This window comes from Pseudophryne corroboree, chromosome 9, assembly GCF_028390025.1.
Source record: "Pseudophryne corroboree isolate aPseCor3 chromosome 9, aPseCor3.hap2, whole genome shotgun sequence".
Lineage (NCBI taxonomy): Eukaryota > Metazoa > Chordata > Amphibia > Anura > Myobatrachidae > Pseudophryne > Pseudophryne corroboree.
In genome coordinates this window covers 411,417,691-411,439,891 of record NC_086452.1, presented here as the reverse complement: position 1 = coordinate 411,439,891, position 22,201 = coordinate 411,417,691, and the positions used below count along the sequence as shown (strand labels likewise).

At 45.5% G+C, this 22,201-nt stretch overlaps 1 protein-coding gene and 4 pseudogenes across 2 annotated transcripts in view; 2 read left to right on the top strand and 3 right to left on the bottom strand.

Annotated features, from left to right (window-relative positions):
- SYNPR (synaptoporin) overlaps positions 1-22,201 on the bottom strand; it is a 467,369-nt gene that overhangs the window by 127,603 nt on the left and 317,565 nt on the right. The gene's annotated exons all lie outside the window — the stretch shown is intronic.
- On the bottom strand, positions 17,470-17,588 carry LOC134961868 (5S ribosomal RNA; annotated as a pseudogene).
- Positions 17,762-17,879, bottom strand: LOC134962344 (5S ribosomal RNA; annotated as a pseudogene).
- On the top strand, positions 19,659-19,776 carry LOC134962343 (5S ribosomal RNA; annotated as a pseudogene).
- On the top strand, positions 19,951-20,068 carry LOC134960415 (5S ribosomal RNA; annotated as a pseudogene).

The window sequence follows — 22,201 nt, the reverse complement described above, 5'->3', positions numbered from 1 at the left end:
TACTGCTGGTCCCCAGTCCCCACAATAAAGTAGTGTGATCATAGATATATGCAGCACACTAAGCACAGATATGGAGCGTTTTTCAGGCAGACAACGTATACTGGTGGTCACTGGTCAGCAAAACTCTGCACTGTACTCCTCCTATATAATACTGCTGGTCCCCAGTCCCCACAATAAAGCTGTGTGAGCACAGATATATGCAGCACACTGAGCACAGATATGGAGCGTTTTTCAGGCAGACAACGTATAATACTGGTGGTCACTGGTCAGCAAAACTCTGCACTGTACTCCTCCTATAATACTGCTGGTCCCCAGAATAAAGATATGCAGCCCCCTGAAACAAATGAGAGGACGCCAGCCACGTCCTCTCACTATCATTTCCAATGCACGAGTGAAAAATGGCGGCGACGCGCGGCTCTTTATATAGAATCCGAATCTCGCGAGAATTCGACAGCGGGATGATGACGTTCGGGAGCGCTCGGGTTAAACGAGCCATACGGGAGAATCCGAGTATGCCTCGGACCCGTGTAAAATGGGTGAAGTTCGGGGGTTTCGGATTCCGAGGAACCGAACTCGCTCATCTCTACTTCTAATACAAACATATATTTTCTTTCTGCATGCAGCTGGGTGTCCTGATCTGCTGTATGAGGGATGGGTGAGAGCTGCCGGATGGATCTCAAAGCAGATCACTCATTAATCACTACCAGTGACATTGCCTCTGCTGTGCCTGCGTTCTACTCACAGCAGAGCAAGAGAACGGTGGACGGATCTCCCTCTCCACAAGGGACAGCACACAGCTACCATCTGCTGACCGGAAGAAAGACTCCATTAACACCATCTGAAGATGGCATTAGTATTATTCAAGCTCAATTGAAATATTTTAACACTAGTACATCTGTCCTGATCACATTACCCATTGCAGGTGCGAGAAATGCGATCAGATATTAAGTTTAGAGCATGGAGGAGATTTTTGCAAAATCTTCTCCAAAAGCCCTTTGATACATTTAAGTGATACAAAAATAATGCTAAAACGGCTGCGAAAACATCTGTATCCACAATATTTTAGCTAAATATGCCCCATTGCATTCCAAAATCCATTTGCACCAGAGATCTCTGCTGGTGGCTTGGGTAAACACCATGGGTGTTATTCTGAGATGGATGCAAAGTGTGGATATCTGCGACAGATTTACTAATGTTTATGCCAATATGAGCAACCACCCATCAATGAGAGTATCTATCCGTCTTCATGTGCATAGTCGCACCGCCCACCATTTTTCCATCCTCAGAGCCATCACTTGTATCAGCACCTACATCCAGGGCCAACTTAATGTATAGGCACACTGGGCAGATGCCCAGGGCTCCACGTGCTGATTAGTGGATGGATGAAGCCAGTGGCGTAAGTTCATCACAGTCACCCGGAGGCAAGATAAATATTGGTGCCCCCCTATTTCCTATATTAAGATAAATATATGTATGTATGTGTGCATGTGTGCATGTGTGCGTGTGCGCGTGTGTGTGTGTGTGTGTGTGTGTGTGTGTGTGTGTGTGTGTGTGTGTGTGTGACGGCAGACACTTTACTGATGGAGCTATTTGCTCCTGTAGAGGAAGCATGAGAATTCTGACTATATGAAGTTACGTGTAATTGTCAGAGAAGTATCTTCAAATTGTTAAAATTCTCATATTTCCTATACAGGAGCAAATAGCTTCATCAGTAAGGTGTCTGCTTCCAGTGTAATAGGTTGTGGTTTCTAATCCTGGGTGGGATACTTGTAAAATGAGTATATTCGGTATAATAAAGAGGGTGTGATTTGTAAAGTGCAGGGACCATTGAGGAAGTCGGCCACTGAAAAAACAGCGACAGCTATCAATTAACTTAATTCAATGGTGTCACAGAATGGGAGGAGAGGTGCCCCCCTTCAGATCAGGAGCCCGGCGGCAGATGACTCCGTTGCCTCCCAGAGTTCTGCCTTTGGATGAAGCTATCCAGAAATCAGAATACAGAATTCTCTACCTGCCTCCTAGACTGCAGCCAGACAGTAAATGGATGTCAGCATGCTGATTGGTGGATGGATGGAGCTATCCACCAATCAGAGTGCTGAATTCTCTACCTGCCTCCTAGCTTGCAGTCAGACAGTGAGTAGCTGTCAGCATGGTGATTGGTGGATTGCTGGAGCTATGACCCCCAATGTGTTTCCATCTTTGCCTGTTTGTTCATCCTCATATCTACAAAGAAGATTAGCCAGCAAATGGAATAAAAACTAAAACTTCTGGAGTAATTGTGTGTCATAAATCTAGTGCTATTTTTACAGAGGTTCTGCCCTTGCTTTATAGCTGGAAAAGTATGATAAATAAGCCCTTGTTGTGACAGAGCACTAGCGGCATGAACTCATTTACCAAACAACAAAAAAATGTATTTTCCTCACAAATTGCATGTTCCTATTCTGGGACTAATCTTCTGAGGTTGAATTGAACTGTTTATTTCTGCTTATCGAGGTTTAAGATGTATGGGGCCGTTTAGTATTCAGAAAATAAAAGCCTAGAATTTATCACCTGATGATCATAAATCCTGCATATGTTATGAAAGCCTGACAAGAAAAACAATGTACAATTTGTCTGTGTAGCGTCAGTGAAATGACTTATTATTGTTGATAAAATGCCCGGTGAAATAAGAGGCAATAGCGCAGGTTGCAAAACACACACTTGTAAGGTAATTGCTTGATCAACTGTAGCTCACATCTTTGGGAAGCTGCATTGTGTACATAACTTTTTAATAAATGTATTTCATACTGGCGCCCATTCATCAATGAGTTTTAGCTATTTAAAACTTGGTGCGTATGATAAATGGTGCTCCAAACAAATCAGCTCCCAACTGTCATTTTCAAAAACATGACAGTTTGGAGCTGATTGACTGGGACACCATTCTGGAGAGCGGTAGCCATTTTCTTGTAGCACACATCCTTGTTATTCTTCTCACCAGTGTCTCCTCCATGGTGGGTGGACAGTGATGTTACCTTTGCTGTGTCAAACCCGCCTGGACCAGCCACAGGGTTTTTTCTGCCAGGGATAGCCATCGACTGGTTAATGCCATGGGTGCCTGACATCGATGGTATAAAACCATTGATAAGGAACCATCAAAAGTTTCACCCATGGTTGGACATCCCTGCAGCGGGGAATGGCAGGTGGGGGCGAATTAGACAACGGGCAAGGGCTTATAATGACACTTAGGGGTGGGACTAAGTTCAGTTCCCCCTGTGCAGATGGATAAAAAACTATTGTAGCCTCTAAGCCATCGATAGCAAACATCCATCAGATCTCCACCATTGATGACAAAACTATCAATCATTCATGAAAAACCATTATTGATCGTTAATGGTTGATGGTCAATGGCCATCTCTAATTTCTTGGCTCTTCGGGGTGTCTGGGAGATCAACACAGTTTCATAATGTCTCCATGACATTCAGTGAGAGTCGGCAAGTATACTGGCTTCAGTTTCTGTACTTTTGTCATTAGCTATTTTTAAACAATCTTCAGAGTATGATTAGTAGATGATGGTAACAATGCTGTAACAAACATATTGTCCGTTTTTCATTAAAATCCCAACAAACACTACAGTTGCGCTTCTAGAAATTAGAACACTGTCCCACAAATGACTGACCATTAGGATTTCCACGAGGAACAAATGAGTAAAAATGCTTATGTTATTAAAAAAAAAAATCTCACTTCTGTCACCAATGAAATACTAAGATATTCTGGCAGTGCAAGCTGTACTGTATGATGTACCTTTAACAGACTCTCCACTCCAACCTGCTGTGAATTCAGCAACTGGACTCATACACCTTCCCCCTCTCTCCCACTGCTCAAGAGCTGTCAATCTACCTGTCGTACAGTATACAGAACTAACATCAAGCATTAACCTTCAAAGCCCTCTGCATTCTCATATCTCCTTATTTCTCCTCCCTAATCTCCAGGTACGGAATGTCTACTCTACACATGACCTCTTGCTTTTTCTTTGATCACCTCTTCTCTCACACTTCCAGGATTTCTCTGGTGTTGCCCCTATTAAGCAGGAACTTTGATCCTCGTGCCAACAAACACTCATAGTATCTCCAAGATGTTTTTTTATTTTTAAAATCTCTCTACACAGAAAAAAGAAGCAGCAAGCATCGCAGAATAAAGGAGAAAGGTACAGTAGGGGTAACATGTTCAGAAACAATAACAACCAAACCCAACAGTCATATTTCCATCGATACAGGAGACTAAAAAAAATGAAATAAACAGCGCAGGTGTGTGTAGTGATTTAGATAGGCAACCCCATTTCAAACCAATATACTAAAAATATACCAAATATTAATATATATATAAAAATGGTGTGAGATCACATAAGTTTTCTACTGATATATAGTTAAAAATGGTAATTTGATAAAACCACAACACATACAGTAAATCTTCAAATATTAAGTAGTATACCTATGTGCCCACTTACTATAAGTTGTTGCTTGCAGCGCACAGCAGCATGCCAATTTCCGTGCATGTGTGCAACACAATACGCTTCGCTGCGGTACCGTTCGCACCATGCAATCCTATGGGTTTGTGGGTGCTAACACCACGCAAACACCCACTGCTGGGCCCCTTTTTCACAGCATTCATGCTGCACCGTGAGCAAAGATGTAAAAGGACACATCTGTAGAACATATTAAATATACAGCCAGAGCTGAAGGATGTTGTACATTTATAAATAGGTTAAAGTAGAGATGTGTCCACATTACAGAGGCCAATCCCAGGCCATTTTTGCTATCCTGGGTATTAGGATTGAAAAAAAAAGTAAATCCCGGGATTCCCGGGATTAGGTTGAGGAGCTGCCCACAAAAGCCCGGCCAGCACAAATATTCACCATCGTGAGTGGGAGGGTTTTCAGGCGGCGAGGTGCGGTCCTGGCGGCTGGTGTCAGACTTACCGTGGGTGGGAGGGCTTGCGGACGGCAAGGTGCGGGCGGTGAGGTGCGATCCGGACGGCACGGGTGGCTGGTGGCAGACTACGCAGCGTGACCTCCGACATCACGTGACGCTACGCAGTACGCACTGCTGGGGGCAGGGGGAGCCGGAAGGAGGGAGCTGGGCAGCATCTGAGCCTTCTGAGAACGCTCAACGCTGCCCCGCACAAAAAAAAAAATGAGGCAGTTAAATACCGCAATCCCCGTGATTGGAGCTTCCAATCCTGGGATTGAATCACGGATGTTTTTTTGCCCTAAATCCCGGGATCCCGCCGATCCCGATCTTGGGATTGGCATCCCTAGTCCACATACATCTAGCCTCCTTGCATGTTAAACAGTCCTTCTAACCATGCCATGCCATGGCTTGACTCTGTAGCGCCGAGCATCTTTTCATGCAACTTTTTCATATAAATGATGCAAATAGGACGTACAAGCAGCTTATCCCGATTAAAATTATGTGTGCGAGCGCAGCGTAAATGCACTCACAACGGCACAATGGCTTTCACTACTACACAACTATTGTATGCACTAAACAATTATTGAGCCGATTTGCTAATAATCGTTTGTTTTTCCTATTTTATAGTGTAGTGTGTATTAGAGATGAGCGGGTTCGGTTTCTCTGAATCCGAACCCGCACGAACTTCATGTTTTTTTCACGGGTCCGAGCAGACTCGGATCCTCCCGCCTTGCTCGGTTAACCCGAGCGCGCCCGAACGTCATCATGACGCTGTCGGATTCTCGCGAGACTCGGATTCTATATAAGGAGCCGCGCGTCGCCGCCATTTTCACACGTGCATTGAGATTGATAGGGAGAGGACGTGGCTGGCGTCCTCTCCATTTAGATTAGGGTTGAGAGAGAGAGAGAGAGAGAGATTGACCTGAGGCTGTGATACTGTAGAAGAGAGTGCAGAGTTTAGTGACTGACGACCACAGTGACCACCAGACAGTGCAGTTGTTTGTTTTATTTAATATATCCGTTCTCTGCCTGAAAAAAACGATACACACAGTGACTCAGTCACATACCATATCTGTGTGCACTGCTCAGCCCAGTGTGCTGCATCAATGTATACTATATATATATCTGACTGTGCTCAGCTCACACAGCTTATAATTGTGGGGGAGACTGGGGAGCACTGCAGTGCCAGTTATAGGTTATAGCAGGAGCCAGGAGTACATAATATTATATTAAAATTAAACAGTGCACACTTTTGCTGCAGGAGTGCCACTGACAGTGTGACTAGTGACCAGTGACCTGACCACCAGTATATATAATATTAGTAGTATACTATCTCTTTATCAACCAGTCTATATTAGCAGCAGACACAGTACAGTGCGGTAGTTCACGGCTGTGGCTACCTCTGTGTCGGCACTCGGCAGCCCGTCCATAATTGTATATACCACCTAACCGTGGTTTTTTTTTCTTTCTTTATAGTCATACTAGTTACGAGTATACTATCTCTTTATCAACCAGTCTATATTAGCAGCAGACACAGTACAGTGCGGTAGTTCACGGCTGTGGCTACCTCTGTGTCGGCACTCGGCAGCCCGTCCATAATTGTATATACCACCTAACCGTGGTTTTTTTTTCTTTCTTTATACATACATACTAGTTACGAGTATACTATCTCTTTATCAACCAGTCTATATTAGCAGCAGACACAGTACAGTGCGGTAGTTCACGGCTGTGGCTACCTCTGTGTCGGCACTCGGCAGCCCGTCCATAATTGTATATACCACCTAACCGTGCTTTTTTTTTCTTTCTTTATACATACATACTAGTTACGAGTATACTATCTCTTTATCAACCAGTCTATATATTAGCAGCAGACACAGTACAGTGCGGTAGTTCACGGCTGTGGCTACCTCTGTGTCGGCACTCGGCAGCCCGTCCATAATTGTATATACCACCTAACCGTGGTTTTTTTTTCTTTCTTTATACATACATACTAGTTACGAGTATACTATCTCTTTATCAACCAGTCTATATATTAGCAGCAGACACAGTACAGTGCGGTAGTTCACGGCTGTGGCTACCTCTGTGTCGGCACTCGGCAGCCCGTCCATAATTGTATATACCACCTAACCGTGGGTTTTTTTCTTTCTTTATACATACATACTAGTTACGAGTATACTATCTCTTTATCAACCAGTCTATATATTAGCAGCAGACACAGTACAGTGCGGTAGTTCACGGCTGTGGCTACCTCTGTGTCGGCACTCGGCAGCCCGTCCATAATTGTATATACCACCTAACCGTGGTTTTTTTTTCTTTCTTTATACATACATACATACTAGTTACGAGTATACTATCTCTTTATCAACCAGTCTATATATTAGCAGCAGACACAGTACAGTGCGGTAGTTCACGGCTGTGGCTACCTCTGTGTCGGCACTCGGCAGCCCGTCCATAATTGTATATACCACCTAACCGTGGTTTTTTTTTCTTTCTTTATACATACATACTAGTTACGAGTATACTATCTCTTTATCAACCAGTCTATATTAGCAGCAGACACAGTACAGTGCGGTAGTTCACGGCTGTGGCTACCTCTGTGTCGGCACTCGGCAGCCCGTCCATAATTGTATATACCACCTAACCGTGGTTTTTTTTTCTTTCTTTATACATACATACTAGTTACGAGTATACTCTCTTTTTATCAACCAGTCTATATATTAGCAGCAGACACAGTACAGTGCGGTAGTTCACGGCTGTGGCTACCTCTGTGTCGGCACTCGGCAGCCCGTCCATAATTGTATATACCACCTAACCGTGGTTTTTTTTTCTTTCTTTATACATACATACTAGTTACGAGTATACTATCTCTTTATCAACCAGTCTATATATTAGCAGCAGACACAGTACAGTGCGGTAGTTCACGGCTGTGGCTACCTCTGTGTCGGCACTCGGCAGCCCGTCCATAATTGTATACTAGTATCCAATCCATCCATCTCCATTGTTTACCTGAGGTGCCTTTTAGTTGTGCCTATTAAAATATGGAGAACAAAAATGTTGAGGTTCCAAAATTAGGGAAAGATCAAGATCCACTTCCACCTCGTGCTGAAGCTGCTGCCACTAGTCATGGCCGAGACGATGAAATGCCAGCAACGTCGTCTGCCAAGGCCGATGCCCAATGTCATAGTACAGAGCATGTCAAATCCAAAACACCAAATATCAGTAAAAAAAGGACTCCAAAACCTAAAATAAAATTGTCGGAGGAGAAGCGTAAACTTGCCAATATGCCATTTACCACACGGAGTGGCAAGGAACGGCTGAGGCCCTGGCCTATGTTCATGACTAGTGGTTCAGCTTCACATGAGGATGGAAGCACTCAGCCTCTCGCTAGAAAAATGAAAAGACTAAAGCTGGCAAAAGCAGTAGCACCGCAAAGAACTGTGCGTTCTTCGAAATCCCAAATCCACAAGGAGAGTCCGACTCCAATTGTGTCGGTTGCGATGCCTGACCTTCCCAACACTGGACGTGAAGAGCATGCGCCTTCCACCATTTGCACGCCCCCTGCAAGTGATGGAAGGAGCACCCGCAGTCCAGTTCCTGATAGTCAGATTGAAGATGTCAGTGTTGAAGTACACCAGGATGAGGAGGATATGGGTGTTGCTGGCGCTGGGGAGGAAATTGACCAGGAGGATTCTGATGGTGAGGTGGTTTGTTTAAGTCAGGCACCCGGGGAGACACCTGTTGTCCGTGGTAGGAATATGGCCGTTGACATGCCTGGTGAAAATACCAAAAAAATCAGCTCTTCGGTGTGGAAGTATTTCACCAGAAATGCGGACAACAGGTGTCAAGCCGTGTGTTCCCTTTGTCAAGCTGTAATAAGTAGGGGTAAGGACGTTAACCACCTCGGAACATCCTCCCTTATACGTCACCTGCAGCGCATTCATAATAAGTCAGTGACAAGTTCAAAAACTTTGGGTGACAGCGGAAGCAGTCCACTGACCAGTAAATCCCTTCCTCTTGTAACCAAGCTCACGCAAACCACCCCACCAACTCCCTCAGTGTCAATTTCCTCCTTCCCCAGGAATGCCAATAGTCCTGCAGGCAATGTCACTGGCAATTCTGACGAGTCCTCTCCTGCCTGGGATTCCTCCGATGCATCCTTGCGTGTAACGCCTACTGCTGCTGGCGCTGCTGTTGTTGCTGCTGGGAGTCGATGGTCATCCCAGAGGGGAAGTCGTAAGCCCACTTGTACTACTTCCAGTAAGCAATTGACTGTTCAACAGTCCTTTGCGAGGAAGATGAAATATCACAGCAGTCATCCTGCTGCAAAGCGGATAACTGAGGCCTTGACAACTATGTTGGTGTTAGACGTGCGTCCGGTATCCGCCGTTAGTTCACAGGGAACTAGACAATTTATTGAGGCAGTGTGCCCCCGTTACCAAATACCATCTAGGTTCCACTTCTCTAGGCAGGCGATACCGAGAATGTACACGGACGTCAGAAAAAGACTCACCAGTGTCCTAAAAAATGCAGTTGTACCCAATGTCCACTTAACCACGGACATGTGGACAAGTGGAGCAGGGCAGGGTCAGGACTATATGACTGAGACAGCCCACTGGGTAGATGTATGGACTCCCGCCGCAAGAACAGCAGCGGCGGCACCAGTAGCAGCATCTCGCAAACGCCAACTCTTTCCTAGGCAGGCTACGCTTTGTATCACCGCTTTCCAGAATACGCACACAGCTGAAAACCTCTTACGGCAACTGAGGAAGATCATCGCGGAATGGCTTACCCCAATTGGACTCTCCTGTGGATTTGTGGCATCGGACAACGCCAGCAATATTGTGTGTGCATTAAATATGGGCAAATTCCAGCACGTCCCATGTTTTGCACATACCTTGAATTTGGTGGTGCAGAATTTTTTAAAAAATGACAGGGGCGTGCAAGAGATGCTGTCGGTGGCCAGAAGAATTGCGGGACACTTTCGGCGTACAAGCACCACGTACAGAAGACTGGAGCACCACCAAAAACTACTGAACCTGCCCTGCCATCATCTGAAGCAAGAAGTGGTAACGAGGTGGAATTCAACCCTCTATATGCTTCAGAGGTTGGAGGAGCAGCAAAAGGCCATTCAAGCCTATACAATTGAGCACGATATAGTAGGTGGAATGCACCTGTCTCAAGCGCAGTGGAGAATGATTTCAACGTTGTGCAAGGTTCTGATGCCCTTTGAACTTGCCACACGTGAAGTCAGTTCAGACACTGCCAGCCTGAGTCAGGTCATTCCCCTCATCAGGCTTTTGCAGAAGAAGCTGGAGACATTGAAGGAGGAGCTAACACGGAGCGATTCCGCTAGGCATGTGGGACTTGTGGATGGAGCCCTTAATTCGCTTAACAAGGATTCACGGGTGGTCAATCTGTTGAAATCAGAGCACTACATTTTGGCCACCGTGCTCGATCCTAGATTTAAAGCCTACCTTGGATCTCTCTTTCCGGCAGACACAAGTCTGCTGGGGTTGAAAGACCTGCTGGTGACAAAATTGTCAAGTCAAGCGGAACGCGACCTGTCAACATCTCCTCCTTCACATTCTCCCGCAACTGGGGGTGCGAGGAAAAGGCTCAGAATTCCGAGTCCACCCGCTGGCGGTGATGCAGGGCAGTCTGGAGCGACTGCTGATGCTGACATCTGGTCCGGACTGAAGGACCTGACAACGATTACGGACATGTCGTCTACTGTCACTGCATATGATTCTCTCAACATTGATAGAATGGTGGAGGATTATATGAGTGACCGCATCCAAGTAGGCACGTCACACAGTCCGTACTTATACTGGCAGGAAAAAGAGGCAATTTGGAGGCCCTTGCACAAACTGGCTTTATTCTACCTAAGTTGCCCTCCCACAAGTGTGTACTCCGAAAGAGTGTTTAGTGCCGCCGCTCACCTTGTCAGCAATCGGCGTACGAGGTTACATCCAGAAAATGTGGAGAAGATGATGTTCATTAAAATGAATTATAATCAATTCCTCCGCGGAGACATTGACCAGCAGCAATTGCCTCCACAAAGTACACAGGGAGCAGAGATGGTGGATTCCAGTGGGGACGAATTGATAATCTGTGAGGAGGGGGATGTACACGGTGATATATCGGAGGGTGATGATGAGGTGGACATCTTGCCTCTGTAGAGCCAGTTTGTGCAAGGAGAGATTAATTGCTTCTTTTTTGGGGGGGGTCCAAACCAACCCGTCATATCAGTCACAGTCGTGTGGCAGACCCTGTCACTGAAATGATGGGTTGGTTAAAGTGTGCATGTCCTGTTTTGTTTATACAACATAAGGGTGGGTGGGAGGGCCCAAGGACAATTCCATCTTGCACCTCTTTTTTCTTTTCTTTTTCTTTGCGTCATGTGCTGTTTGGGGAGGGTTTTTTGGAAGGGACATCCTGCGTGACACTGCAGTGCCACTCCTAGATCCCGGTGTTTGTGTCGGCCACTAGGGTCGCTTATCTTACTCACACAGCTACCTCATTGCGCCTCTTTTTTTCTTTGCGTCATGTGCTGTTTGGGGAGGGTTTTTTGGAAGGGACATCCTGCGTGACACTGCAGTGACACTCCTAGATGGGCCCGGTGTTTGTGTCGGCCACTAGGGTCGCTTATCTTACTCACACAGCTACCTCATTGCGCCTCTTTTTTTCTTTGCGTCATGTGCTGTTTGGGGAGGGTTTTTTGGAAGGGACATCCTGCGTGACACTGCAGTGCCACTCCTAGATGGGCCCGGTGTTTGTGTCGGCCACTAGGGTCGCTAATCTTACTCACACAGCTACCTCATTGCGCCTCTTTTTTTCTTTGCGTCATGTGCTGTTTGGGGAGGGTTTTTTGGAAGGGCCATCCTGCGTGACACTGCAGTGCCACTCCTAGATGGGCCCGGTGTTTGTGTCGGCCACTAGGGTCGCTTATCTTACTCACACAGCGACCTCGGTGCAAATTTTAGGACTAAAAATAATATTGTGAGGTGTGAGGTATTCAGAATAGACTGAAAATGAGTGGAAATTATGGTTTTTGAGGTTAATAATACTTTGGGATCAAAATGACCGCCAAATTCTATGATTTAAGCTGTTTTTTAGGTTTTTTGGAAAAAAACACCCGAATCCAAAACACACCCGAATCCGACAAAAAAAATTCGGTGAGGTTTTGCCAAAACGCGGTCGAACCCAAAACACGGCCGCGGAACCGAACCCAAAACCAAAACACAAAACCCGAAAAATTTCCGGCGCTCATCTCTAGTGTGTATGTATTGGCGTATTGGTCAATAAAACGGCAAAAACAAAGTACAGAATCGATCGTTTTCAATTATCCGATCGGTCAGCTTTGACAGAAAGATATTGGCCAATAGGTGCCGATACTGGACAGTGTGTGAGTATTCTCAGTAATCTGCCACGTTTCCTGTGGTTTATTCTGATCATTCCCCTTGTGGGTGGACATATGCAAATTCAGTGTGATGTGGCAGAAAACCTTTGCAGTTGCAGAAAAACTAGTTGGTTCGACCACAAAATCGTATAGTGCAGTGGTTTCCAAACTTTTTGGAATCACGGCGCCCTAGAATATCAGAATTTTTTTCGCTGCTCCCCTAGGCCAAATATTTCTTATTGGAGAAATTTAGAAAGAAATATTACATTAAGTAGATCATTTATATGTCATCCTTAGGGTCAGTTGTGTGGTGAGGGACTCGATTTGCTTCTGTTTATCCACATATTTTATGACTGGCAGCCACCAGCACTGGTTTTGCCTATTATATGGACCATGAATAATTTGAATTGGTCCTGGACCACCAACCCAGGGCAACCCTGCAAGTGTCCCGAGGCACCCCAGGGAGCCACGGCACACAGTTTGGGAACCTCTGTTAGGGTATACCTAACTTAAGGGAATTCTACAGAGGACAGCAGGTGGCGCTAAACATATAAAGCATAAACCATCTTGAATTAGGGCTCTGAGCGGCAGTAACAATGATAGCAATACAATAGTACAAAATACTGTGTTGAGGTAATTTTTGTAGAGTAAAATACAGCTAAAGGTAATATTAAAACAGAAATGTGATCTAAGTAACAAATTAAGAGCTAAACGGGCATTTTGATCAAAGAATATTTGCGGAATATCCCCCAAAAGCAAACGTTTTCTGGGAGTAACGAACACGTGTTTCTAGGGGATAGCCCCTTTTTGGGTTCGTCCCATTGGGTGTGCTGCACGCCTAATGAGACGATTCTGGAAAAGATGGCTTGCAAGTGAATGCAAACTATATCATGCAATCGAGCAATATATTGTTTCATGCAGTGTGCACGGCACGGCCGATCTAACGGTCATGATGACGGCCAGGATACACATTGTCTAATGTGTACAAAGCTCTACACATCGTAGAGTTGGACTGCTATCAGAGGTTCTAATTCAGACCTGATCGCAGCAGCAAATTTGTTAGCTAATGGGCAAAACCATGTGCACTGCAGGTGTGTAACATGTGCAGAGAGAGTTAGATTTTGGTGTGTTATATTGTTCCTCTGCAGGGTAAATACGGGCTGCTTTATTTTTACACTGCAATTTAGATTTCAGTTTGCACACCCCCACCCAAATCTATCTCTCTCTGCACATGTTACATCTGCCCCCCTGCACTGCACATGGGCCCTCATTCCGAGTTGTTCGATCGCTGCTAATTTTAGCAGAATTGCTAATAGGCTAAAATCCGGCAGTTCTGCGCATGCGTATGCACAGCAGGGCGCATGCGCTAAGCAATTTTACACAAAACTGTGCTATTTTACTCACAGGCGAACGAAGCTTTTCAATCGCTCTGCTGATTGACAGGAAGTGGGTGTTTCTGAGCAGAAACTGGCCATTTTCAGGGAGTGCGCTAAAAAACGCAGGCGTGCCAGGTAAAAACGCAGGAGTGGCTGGAGAAACGGAGGAGTGGCTGGTCAGACGCTGGGCGTGTTTGTGACGTCAAACCAGGAACTAAACGGACTGAGGTGATCGCAATCTAGGCGTAGGTCTGGAGCTACTCAGAAACTGCAAGGACATTGCTTTCGTTAGCAATTGCTAATCTTTCGTTAGCAATTCTGCTATGCTAAGATACACTCCCAGAGGGCGGCGGCTTTGTGTTTGCATTTCTGCTAAAAGTAGCTAGCGAGCAAACAACTCGGGATGAGGGCCATGGTTTTGCCCATTAGCTAACATATTTGCTGCTGCGGTCAGATCTGAATTAGGCCCAAAATCTCTGTACCTGCATGTGTTTTTTTAAATATATCATGGCAAATTGTTTTACTTATAGCCACGGGATGTAGTTACAGTATGTGACCAGTGGTCAGGAGACCGCTGCTCACAATACCGCCCGCTACATCCCGCCCCCTTACAATTCGGACAGTCGGCATGCCGACTGTCAGGGATTATTCCCACTCATGGGAGTCACCCATAGAGTGGGAAAAGAACCTGTGGCAAGCGCAGCTCGCCACTGAACCCGCAGCGAACCCATAAGGGGCTTGTTGTGCTCGCAAGTCCCCCGCCAGCCGTCTCGATGACGAAAATCCCAGCGTTGGTATGGTAACCGACGGTCTCCTGATACTCGCATACCCAACCTATAGCCACGATAAGCAGCAATAAGAAATTATAGTTAGTCTAAAATCGGTAATTAAAAGATATGCCCCATAACATGGTATTTGGGATGGGGTTTGACTGTAACTAGAAACACTTCATATTGCAGAATTTCTATCACATCTTACAAAACCACAAATGACTACAACCTCCCATCCTCCGTCACCTATATTCTGTACTTCACCAGATAGGATGGATATAAACTGCACCTCAAAATGCTCACTGAGATCTGCCACAAATAATATGATCTGATCAGTGTCATGCAAGGAAAGTTCAACCAGTTGCGGGGAAATTAATTATAGCAAGCGCTTAATCACTGCGTGCTACTAATGGGAGTCATTCATCAAAGCCTTGGACGGCTCAGGACACAAGTTGCACTCCCAGCCTTAGTTCTTATCAGAGGTTATGTTGTGCTAAAGGGCTGGAGTAGGAATATTTACACATGGATAATGCTAGACAATTGTAAAGTGACAATAATAGTTAAAGGGAAAGTAAATCTACCTATATAGATCAATAAAATAAGAATTTACTTACCGATAATTCTATTTCTCGTAGTCCGTAGTGGATACTGGGAACTCCGTAAGGACCATGGGGAATAGCGGCTCCGCAGGAGACTGGGCACAAAAGTAAAGCTTTAGGACTACCTGGTGTGCACTGGCTCCTCCCCCTATGACCCTCCTCCAAGCCTCAGTTAGGATACTGTGCCCGGACGAGCGTACACAATAAGGAAGGATTTTGAATCCCGGGTAAGACTCATACCAGCCACACCAATCACACCGTACAACTTGTGATCTGAACCCAGTTAACAGCATGATAACAGAGGAGCCTCTGGAAAGATGGCTCACAACAACAATAACCCGATTTAGTTAACAATAACTATGTACAAGTATTGCAGACAATCCGCACTTGGGATGGGCGCCCAGCATCCACTACAAACTACGAGAAATAGAATTATCGGTAAGTAAATTCTTATTTTCTCTGACGTCCTAGTGGATGCTGGGAACTCCGTAAGGACCATGGGGATTATACCAAAGCTCCCAAACGGGCGGGAGAGTGCGGTTGACTCTGCAGCACCGAATGAGAGAACTCCAGGTCCTCCTCAGCCAGGGTATCAAATTTGTAGAATTTAGCAAACGTGTTTGCCCCTGACCAAGTAGCTGCTCGGCAAAGTTGTAAAGCCGAGACCCCTCGGGCAGCCGCCCAAGATGAGCCCACCTTCCTTGTGGAATGGGCTTTTACAGATTTTTGCTGTGGCAGGCCTGCCACAGAATGTGCAAGCTGAATTGTACTACAAATCCAACGAGCAATAGTCTGCTTAGAAGCAGGAGCACCCAGCTTGTTGGGTGCATACAGGATAAACAGGGAGTCAGATTTTCTGACTCCAGCCGTACTGGAAACATATATTTTCAGGGCCCTGACAACGTCCAGCAACTTGGAGTCCTCCAAGTCCCTAGTAGCCGCAGGTACCACAATAGGCTGGTTCAGGTGAAACGCTGAAACCACCTTAGGGAGAAATTGTGGACGAGTCCTCAATTCTGCCCTGTCCGTATGAAAAATCAGGTAAGGGCTTTTATAAGATAAAGCCGCCAATTCTGACACGCGCCTGGCCGAAGCCAGGGCCAACAGCATGACCACTTTCCATGTGAGATATTTCAAATCCACAGATTTAAGCGGTTCAAACCAATGTGATTTTAGGAACCCCAAAACTACATTGAGATCCCAAGGTGCCACTGGAGGCACAAAAGGAGGCTGTATATGCAGCACCCCATTGACAAACGTCTGAACTTCAGGAACTGAAGCCAGTTCTTTCTGGAAGAAAATCGACAGGGCCGAAATCTGAACCTTAATGGATCCTAATTTTAGGCCCATAGACACTCCTGTTTGCAGGAAATGCAGGAATCGACCCAGTTGAAATTCCTCCGTTGGGGCCTTCCTGGCCTCGCACCACGCAACATATTTCCGCCAAATGCGGTGATAATGCTTTGCGGTCACATCCTTCCTGGCTTTGATCAGGGTAGGAATGACTTCTTCCGGAATGCCTTTTTCCTTCAGGATCCGGCGTTCAACCGCCATGCCGTCAAACGCAGCCGCGGTAAGTCTTGGAACAGACAGGGTCCTTGCTGGAGCAGGTCCCTTCTTAGAGGTAGAGGCCACGGGTCTTCTGTGAGCATCTCTTGAAGTTCTGGGTACCAAGTCCTTCTTGGCCAATCCGGAGCCACGAGTATAGTTCTTACTCCTCTCCGTCTTATAATTCTCAGTACCTTGGGTATGAGAGGCAGACGAGGGAAACACATACACTGACTGGTACACCCATGGTGTTATACGAATGAGTATTGTGTGTGGAGCCGCACTAGTCAAATAATTTTGTTAAAGTACCACATTAGGAAATGAAATGAAAGAAACCAATATATATACAGTTATAAAGTAAATCTTAAACTGCTATTGATTGGCGGTGCTCCCAGGAATTTTGTAGGTTATACTACAATTGGAAAAAGCAAGAGAAAAAGACAAAAAACCCTTTTTTGGGAGCACTCATTTGTTTGATAGACGTAATGTATGTAATATTAAAACATAACCTTTAATTGAATCTTGAATAAAAAAACCTTTGGACAAAAAAGAATTAGGACTCGTGTGTGGTGTTAATGTTGGTGTAAATCTTATTTAACCTTTTTAACAAATGAGGTATAAGATAATTGAGAAGGTGAAAATATCAAGGGGTAGTGTGGGATACCAAATGGTTTCTTAGGATCCAAGGTATCCAAACAAATCACTGTACATGCTTCAAATTAGGGATATCTGAATTGAGAAAATGTAGGCTTAATAGAAATGGAGCTCAGGAGATGTGTGAGAAGGATGGAGCGAGGAATGCGTAGAGACTTCCTTCGGATTGTGAACAGAGGCCCACTACACCTGGTATTCTCAGGAGGTTTCCCGTCCTAGTACTGACCAGGCCATGCCTGCTTAGCTTCCGAGATCGGACAGGATCGGCGCGTATTCAGGGTAGTATGGTAGTGGGCCAATAATCGTGGGAAAAAGAAGAAAAGAAAGGAGAAGAAGAAAAGGGGGGGAGAGCGACACTTCAAATTTCTGTACTCTAATAAATCGATACCATGATGGTCTGAAATGGTTTTTCCAGACAGGAGAGTGTGTTGGGATTTTTGGGAGAAAAGAATGTTTGATTCTTTAAAATGGCCCACTGCACCTGGTATTCTCAGGAGGTTCCCCTTCCTAATACTGACCAGGCCATACCTGCTTAGCTTCCGAGATCGGACAAGATCGGGCGCATTCAGGGTAGTATGGCCGTGGGCCTATCATAAGGAAGAAAAGGAAGAAGAAGAGGTCACACTCTGTTATCTGTACTTTGCATGAATCAGGACCATTGGTCCGAAATGGTATTTCCAGAAAGGGAGTGTGTGTGAAGAAATTGGGGGAATATAGGTGGAGAGGAGAAAGAAAGAGGGGGGAGAAGAGGGGAGAAAGAAGAGGAGAGATATTGGTTGTATGGGTCTCCAAATTGAAGATCGTGAGAGATATATTGCCAAAAGTTGTACAAGTGCAGGGTTGCTTGTAAACTAGGGGAGGCCCACAAAATAGATAAATAGCTCAAGGCTGGCTCACAATAATTTTTTAGAACACGCAAATGTGTACTGTTGCTTGCTCCATGTAAATAGAAAGAATAGTGATTATGAATGAATGAATAGATAAATAATCATGTGGAAAAATAATGTGGAAAAATACCCCCCACAAAAGATTCACAGACTCACTGTGTAATGTTATTAAATATACTGACACAAGTTGTACAAGTGCAGGGTTGTTTGTTGACTGGGGGGGATCCACAGGGTAGTTAAAGAGCTCAAGACTGGCTCACAAAATTTTTTTTTTAGAGAGACGTCCTTCGGTGACGTCATCGCGGCCACGCCCAGTCCGGAAGCGGGCGGCCGCGCTCATCACTGCTAGCGGGCGAACGCTGGGGGATCCCTGGACAACACTGACCGCACATATTGCGGCTACGGTAAACTCATTCAACCGCCAGGATTTGAATACTTTTTCTCTCCCAAACCAACTGCTCCTGTTGCATATTGTCATAGCAACAGAAGCTTTGTTGTTAGTATAGGACTATTCAGAGTCCATATTTCATTTGCCTCCCCGCTCATGCCTAAAGTGGATATCAATTACAGTTATGTTATCCTTTCTCTACACTAATGTATAGCTATATCTGCATGTCTTGTATTATCAGCTTCTCTACACTAATGTATAGCTATATTTGCATGTCTTGTACTATCAGCAGCATTTGAGTGTAAATCACTTATTATCTTTTCAATGTTATAGCAGTGCATTTAAGTGCAAATTTATTTATCATTGTTCCAAAGTTATGGCATTGCTCAAGAGGATGGAATAAGGTTTTATGTATTTACTGTGAGCCAGTTCTGAGCTCTAAACTTTTTTCACTTATTAACTGCTCTCTGTGTCTATGGAGCAAGTAACAGCACACATTGGTGTGTTCTAACACACAAAAAAAAATTTTGTGAGCCAGTCTTGAGCTCTTTAACTACCCTGTGGATCCCCCCCAGTCAACAAACAACCCTGCACTTGTACAACTTGTGTCAGTATATTTAATAACATTACACAGTGAGTCTGTGAATCTTTTGTGGGGGGTATTTTTCCACATTATTTTTCCACATGATTATTTATCTATTCATTCATTCATCATCACTATTCTTTCTATTTACATGGAGCAAGCAACAGTACACATTTGCGTGTTCTAAAAAATTATTGTGAGCCAGCCTTGAGCTATTTATCTATTTTGTGGGCCTCCCCTAGTTTACAAGCAACCCTGCACTTGTACAACTTTTGGCAATATATCTCTCACGATCTTCAATTTGGAGACCCATACAACCAATATCTCTCCTCTTCTTTCTCCCCTCTTCTCCCCCCCCTCTTTCTTTCTCCTCTCCACCTATATTCTCCCAATTTCTTCACACACACTCCCTTTCTGGAAATACCATTTCGGACCAATGGTCCTGATTCATGCAAAGTACAGATAACAGAGTGTGACCTCTTCTTCTTCCTTTTCTTCCTTATGATAGGCCCACGGCCATACTACCCTGAATGCGCCCGATCTTGTCCGATCTCGGAAGCTAAGCAGGTATGGCCTGGTCAGTATTAGGAAGGGGAACCTCCTGAGAATACCAGGTGCAGTGGGCCATTTTAAAGAATCAAACATTCTTTTCTCCCAAAAATCCCAACACACTCTCCTGTCTGGAAAAACCATTTCAGACCATCATGGTATCGATTTATTAGAGTACAGAAATTTGAAGTGTCGCCCCCCCCCCCCTTTTCTTCTTCTCCTTTCTTTTCTTCTTTTTCCCACAATTATTGGCCCACTACCATACTACCCTGAATACGCCCGATCCTGTCCGATCTCGGAAGCTAAGCAGGCATGGCCTGGTCAGTACTAGGACGGGAAACCTCCTGAGAATACCAGGTGTAGTGGGCCTCTGTTCACAATCCGAAGGAAGTCTCTACGCATTCCTCGCTCCATCCTTCTCACACATCTCCTGAGCTCCATTTCTATTAAGCCTACATTTTCTCAATTCAGATATCCCTAATTTGAAGCACGTACAGTGATTTGTTTGGATACCTTGGATCCTAAGAAACCATTTGGTATCCCACACTACCCCTTGATATTTTCACCTTCTCAATTATCTTATACCTCATTTGTTAAAAAGGTTAAATAAGATTTACACCAACATTAACACCACACACGAGTCCTAATTCTTTTTTGTCCAAAGGTTTTTTTATTCAAGATTCAATTAAAGGTTATGTTTTAATATTACATACATTACGTCTATCAAACAAATGAGTGCTCCCAAAAAAGGATTTTTTGTCTTTTTCTCTTGCTTTTTCCAATTGTAGTACACCCATGGTGTTACCAGAGCGTCCACAGCTATTGCCTGAGGGTCCCTTGACCTGGCGCAATACCTGTCCAATTTTTTGTTGAGGCGGGACGCCATCATGTCCACCTTTGGTTTTTTCCAACGGTTTACAATCATGTGGAAGACTTCTGGGTGAAGTCCCCACTCTCCCGGGTGGAGGTCGTGCCTGCTGAGGAAGTCTGCTTCCCAGTTGTCCACTCCCGGAATGAACACTGCTGACAGTGCTATCACATGATTTTCCGCCCAGAGAAGAATCCTTGCAGCTTCTGCCATTGCCCTCCTGCTTCTTGTGCCGCCCTGTCTGTTCACGTGGGCGACTGCCGTGATGTTGTCCGACTGGATCAGCACCGGCTGACCTTGAAGCAGAGGTCTTGCTTGGCTTAGGGCATTGTAAATGGCCCTCAGCTCCAGGATATTTATGTGAAGTGATGTCTCCAGGCTTGACCACAAGCCCTGGAAATTTCTTCCCTGTGTGACTGCTCCCCAGCCTCGCAGGCTGGCATCCGTGGTCACCAGGACCCAGTCCCGAATGCCGAATCTGCGGCCCTCTAGAAGATGAGCACTCTGCAACCACCACAGGAGAGACACCCTTGTCTTTGGTGACAGGGTTATCCGCTGATGCATCTGAAGATGCGATCCGGACCATTTGTCCAGCAGGTCCCACTGGAAAGTTCTTGCGTGGAATCTGCCGAAAGGGATTGCTTCGTAGGAAGCCACCATTTTTCCCAGGACCCTTGTGCATTGATGCACTGACACTTGGCCTGGTTTTAGGAGGTTTCTGACTAGTTCGGATAACTCCCTGGCTTTCTCCTCCGGGAGAAACACCTTTTTCTGGACTGTGTCCAGGATCATCCCTAGGAATAGAAGACGCGTCGTCGGGATCAGCTGCGATTTTGGAATATTGAGAATCCAACCGTGCTGCCGCAACACTACTTGAGATAGTGCTACCCCGACTACCAATTGTTCCCTGGATCTTGCCCTTATCAGGAGATCGTCCAAGTACGGGATAACTAAAACTCCCTTCCTTCGAAGGAGTATCATCATTTCGGCCATTACCTTGGTAAAGACCCGGGGTGCCGTGGACAAACCAAACGGCAGCGTCTGAAACTGATAGTGACAGTTCTGTACCACAAACCTGAGGTATCCTTGGTTAGAAGGGTAAATTGGGACATGGAGGTAAGCCTCCTTGATGTCCAAAGACACCATATAATCCCCTTCTTCCAAGTTCGCAATCACCGCTCTGAGTGACTCCATCTTGAATTTGAACCTGTGTATGTAAGTGTTCAAGGATTTCAGATTTAAAATAGGTCTCACCGAGCCGTCCGGCTTCGGTACCACAAACAGCGTGGAATAATACCCCTGTCCCTGTTGCAGGAGGGGTATCTTGATTATCACCTGCTGGGAATACAGCTTGTGAATGGCTTCCAATACCGCCTCCCTGTCGGAGGGAGACGTCGGTAAAGCAGACTTTAGGGGAGTGCCCGAGTCCGCTTGTAAAGCCCCAGCGTCATGCTGAGGACTTGGCAGAAACGGGAGAGGGCTTCTGTTCCTGGGAACTGGCTGTTTGCTGCAGCCTTTTTCCTCTCCCTCTGCCACGGGGCAGAAATGAGGAGCCTTTTGCCCGCTTGCCCTTATGGGGCCGAAAGGACTGCGCCTGATAATACGGCGTCTTCTTATGTTGAGAGGCTACCTGG